At 36.5% G+C, this 5,219-nt stretch overlaps 1 non-coding gene across 1 annotated transcript; it reads left to right on the top strand.

Moving 5' to 3' along the window:
• The first annotated feature begins 2,731 nt into the window (after positions 1-2,731).
• Positions 2,732-2,835, top strand: LOC130983944 (small nucleolar RNA R71). Its single transcript, XR_009087911.1, has one exon. It is a non-coding gene; the product is annotated as a small nucleolar RNA R71 (small nucleolar RNA).
• Positions 2,836-5,219: the final 2,384 nt, after the last annotated feature.

The following is a 5,219-nucleotide window of genomic DNA, read 5'->3' as shown; positions in this document are numbered from 1 at the left end:
TTTCCCTTTTCTGGAGGTTTCTCCGGTCTTAGGTGCCATAGGTGGTTATGGAAAAAAAAGCTATATTTTTACCAAACCAAACTTAGAATATTGCTCGCCCTCGAGCAAAAGAAGAAAAAAAAAGAAGAGGAAGAGAAAATATGGAGGAGAGGGGGGAAGGTGTATTCGGCCAAGGTGTAGAAGAGGGGGTTGTGTTGTGTGCAAATGAAGAATGATGGAAGGGTTTATATAGTGAGGGGAGAGGGAGTAGGTTCGGCTATTTAGGGTGGGTTTAGGTGGAAAAGAAATTTTGAATTTTGAAGGTAGGTGGGGTTTATGGGAAAGAGTGGATGGATGTGAGTGGTGAAGGGGGGTAATTGGAAAGAGAGATTGAGGTGATTGGTGAAGGGTTTTTGGGGAAGAGTGTTTATGGGGAAGAGAGGATGAATGTGAAGATGATGAGAGAAGGTGAGTTGAGGTAGGTGGGAATCCTGTAGGGTCCACAGATCCTGAGATGATCCTGTGGGGTCCACAGTTCCTGAGGTGTCAAGGATTTACATCCCTGCACCAATTAGGCATGTAAAAAGCCTTTTCATACAATTCTGGTGTTTAAACGCCGAAGTGATGCTTATGTTGGGCGTTCAACGCCCAATTGCAGCATGTTTCTGGCGTTGAACGCCAGTTCCATGCTTGTTTCTGGCGTTCAGCGCCAGCTCTCCTCAGGGTATATTCCTGGCGTTCAAACGCCAGGATGTTGCTTGTTTCTGGCGTTCAACGCCAGATCTATGCTCTGTTCTGGCGTTGAATGCCAGCCAGATGTTCTTTACTGGCGTTTGAACGCCGATAAGTCCTTCCTCCAAGGGGTGATTTTTCTTCTGCTGTTTTTGATTCTGTTTTTAATTTTAGTATTTTTTTCGTGACTCCACATGATCATGAACCTAATAAAACATTAAAGAACAATAAAAGAAAAATAAAATTAGATAAATAAAAATTGGGTTGCCTCCCAATAAGTGCTTCTTTAATGTCAATAGCTTGATAGTGGGCTCTCATGGAGCCTCACAGGTGATCAGGTCAAAGTTGTAGACTTCCAACACCAAACTTAGAGTTTGGATGTGGGGATTCAACACCAAACTTAGAGTTTGGCTGTGGCCTCCCAACACCAAACTTAGAGCCTGATTGTGGGGTCTTTGTTTGACTCTGTACTGAGAGCAGCTTTTCATGCTTCCTCTCCATGTATACAGAAGAACACCCTTGAGTCTTAAACACAAGGTAGTCCCCATTCAATTGAAGGACTAATTCTCCTCTGTTAACATCTATCACAGCTCCTGCTGTGGCTAGGAAAGGTCTTCCAAGGATGATGCATTCATCCTCCTCCTTCCTAGTGTTTAAGATTATGAAATCAGCAGGGATGTAAAGGCCTTCAACCTTTACCAACACGTCCTCTACCAATCCATAAGCTTGTCTTACTGACTTGTCTGCCATTTACAATGAAAATATGGCAGGCTGCACCTCAATGATCCCCAGCTTCTCCATTACAGAGAGTGGCATAAGATTTATGCCTGACCCCAGGTCACACAAAGCTTTTTCAAAGATCATGGGGCCTATGGTGCAGGGTATTAAGAATTTTCCAGGATCTTGTCTCTTTTGAGGTAAAATTTGCTGAACCCATGTATCTAGTTCGCTAATGAGCAAGGGAGGTTCACCTTCCCAAGTCTCATTACCAAATAACTTGGCATTCAGCTTCATGATAGCTCCTAGATATTGAGCAACTTGCTCTCCAGTTACATCTTCATCCTCTTCAGAGGAAGAATAGTCTTCAGAGCTCATGAATGGCAGAAGGAGGTTTAATGGAATCTCTATGGTCTCTATATGAGCCTCAGCTTCCTTTAGGTCCTTAATAGGGGACTCCTTATTGCCTGAGAGACGTCCCATGAGGTCTTCCTCATTGGGATTCACGTCCTCTCCTTCCTCTCTAGGTTCGGCCATGTTGATTATGTCAATGGCCTTGCACTCTCTTTTTGGATTCTCTTCAGTATTGCTTGGGAGAGTACTAGGAGGAGTTTCAGTGACTTTCTTACTCAGCTGGCCCACTTGTGCCTCCAAATTTCTGATGGAGGACCTTGTTTCACTGATGAAGCTTAAAGTGGCCTTAGACAGATCAGAGACTATATTTGCTAAGTTAGAGGTGCTCTAATCAGAATTCTCTGTCTGTTGCTGAGAAGATGATGGAAAAGGCTTGCTATTGCTAAACCTGTTTCTTCCACCATTATTAAAGCCCTGTTGAGGCTTTTGTTGATCCTTCCATGAGAAATTTGGATGAATTCTCCATGAAGAATTATAGGTGTTTCCATAAGGTTCACCCATGTAATTTACCTCTGCCATTACAGGGTTTTTAGGATCACAAGCTTCTTCTTCAGAAGATGCCTCTTTAGTACTGTTGGATGCATTTTGCCATCCATTCAGACTTTGAGAAATCATGTTGACTTGCTGAGTCAACATTTTGTTCTAAGCCAATATGGCATTTAGAGCATCAATTTCAAGAACTCCCTTCCTCTGAGGCATCCTATTATTCACGGAATTTCTCTTAGAAGTGTACATGAATTGGTTATTTGCAACCACTTCAATAAGTTCCTGAGCTTCTGCAGGCATTTTCTTTAGGTGAATGGATCCACCTGCAGAGTGGTCCAGTGACATCTTAGAGAACTCAGACAGACCATAATAGAATATATCTATCATGGTCTATTCTGAAAACATGTTAGAAGGACACTTTTTGGTCATCTGCTTGTATCTTTCCCAAGCTTCATAGAGGGATTCACCATCTTTTTGCTTGAAGGTCTGAACATCCACTCTAAGCTTGCTCAGCTTTTGAGGAGGAAAGAATTTAACCAAGAAGGCCGTGACCAGCTTATCCCAAGAGTCCAGGCTATCCTTAGGTTGTGAGTCCAACCATGTTCTAGCTCTGTCTCTTATAGCAAAAGGGAAAAGCATGAGCCTGTAGACTTCAGGATCTACTCCATTAGTCTTAACAGTCTCACAGATCTGCAAGAACTCAGTTAAAAACTGGTAGGGATCTTCTGATGGAAGTCCATGAAACTTGCAGTTTTGTTGCATTAGAGCAACTAGTTGAGGTTTCAGCTCAAAATTGTTTGCTCCAATGGCAGGAATTGAGATGCTTCTTCCATCAAACTTGGAAGTAGGTGTAGTATAATCACCAAGCATCCTCCTTGCATTGTTATTGTTGGGTTTGGCTGCCATATCCTTTTCTTGTTCGAAAATTTCAGCAAGGTTGTCTCTGGATTGTTGTAATTTAGCTTCTCTTAGTTTCCTCTTCAGAGTCCTTTCGGGTTCTGGATCAGCTTCAACAAGAATGCCATTTTCCTTGTTCCTGCTCATATGAGAAAGAAGAGAACAGAAAAGGAAGAGGAATCCTCTATGTCACAGTATAGAGATTTCTTTATGTTAGTAGAAGAAGAAGGGAATAAAGAAAGGAGAATCCAAACACAAGGGTGAGGATAGGGGCAGAGAATTGAGATGAAGAGAAGTGTTAGTAAATGAATAAATAAATAGAATAAGATGAGAGACAGAAGTTTTCGAAAATAATTTTGAAAAGGAGTTAATGATTTTCGAAAATTAAGATAAGAAATAAAATTAAAATTAAAATTTAAAACAATTAATTAATTAAAAAGAATTTTTGAAAAAGAGGGAGGTATTTTCGAAAATTAGAGAGAGAAAAGTTGTTAGGTGGTTTTGAAAAAGATAACAAATAAACAAAAGTTAATTGGTTAGTTTGAAAAAGATTTGAAAATCAAATTTGAAAGGATAAGAAGATAAGAAGATATTTTGAAATCAAATTTTTGAAAAAGATAAAATTTAAAAAGATATGATTAAAAAGATATGGTTGAAAAAGATTTAATTTTTTTTAAATTACAATTAATTACTTGACTAACAAGAAACTAAAAGATATGATTCTAGAATTTAAAGATTGAACCTTTCTTAATAAGAAAGTAACAAACTTCAAATTTTTGAACCAATCATATTACTTGTTAGTTAAGTTTCGAAAATTTTGAAATAAAATTAAGAAAAGATTTTGAAAATAATTTTTGAAATTTTCGAAAATCTTAAAAGAAAAATGAAAAAGATTTGATTTTTGAAAAAGTTTTGAAAAAGACAAGATTTTTAAATTTGAAAATTTGACTTGACTTATAAGAAACAACTAATTTTAAAATTTTTTTTGACTAAGTCAACTCAAATTTTTGAAATTTTGAGAGAAAAAAGGGAAAAGATATATTTTTTATTTTTTTTAATTTTTAATGATGAGAGAGAAAAACACAATTATGACCCAAAACATGAAAATTTTGGATCAAAACATATGATGCATGCAAGAACACTATGAATGTCATGATGAACACCAAGAACATTTTGAAGATCATGATGAACATCAAGAACATAATTTTGAAAAATTTTTGATGCAAAGAAAACATGCAAGACACCAAATTTAGAAATCTTTAATGTTTAGACACTATGAATACAAAAATGCACATGAAAAATAACAAAAGATACAAAACAAGAAAACATCAAGATCAAACAAGAAGACTTACCAAGAACAACTTGAAGATCATGAAGAACACCATGCTTGGATTTTCGAAAAATGCATAAATTTTTAGAAAAATGCAATTGACACCAAACTTAAAGGTTGACTCAAGACTTAAACAAGAAACACAAAATATTTTTTATTTTTATGATTTTATGATTTTTTTTGTTTTTTCTTTTATTTTTTTCAAAAAACATATAGGAAAAAGAAAATAAGAAATTCAAAATTTTTAATAAGAATTCCAAGAATCTTTCAATGTTGGCCTAAAACTCCAATCCAAGGGTTGGACATGGCTTAATAGCCAGCCAGCTTTAGGATGTAAATCAGGCATATAACAACTGATATTTCAATTAACTTGCCTCTATGCTGATGGTTTGGAAGTCTCAGTCCAAAAGAATTAGACATGGCTTTACAGCCAACCAGATTTCAACATGCTTCATGAAACTCTAGAATTCATTCTTAAAAATTTTGAAAAATTTTCAAAAACTGGTGATAAATTTTTGAAAGATTTTTGAAAAATATTTTTTTTTTTGAAAATAAAACAAAAAGAAAATTACCTAATCTGAGCAACAAGATGAACCGTTAGTTGTTCAAACTCGAACAATCCCCGGCAACGGCACCAAAAACTTGGTGCACAAAACTGTGATAT

The sequence above is a fragment of the Arachis stenosperma genome, chromosome 5 (genome assembly GCF_014773155.1).
Source record: "Arachis stenosperma cultivar V10309 chromosome 5, arast.V10309.gnm1.PFL2, whole genome shotgun sequence".
Taxonomy (NCBI): Eukaryota; Viridiplantae; Streptophyta; class Magnoliopsida; order Fabales; family Fabaceae; genus Arachis; species Arachis stenosperma.
Note: the sequence above shows the minus strand (reverse complement) of the source record. Positions and strands in the feature narration are given on the sequence as shown.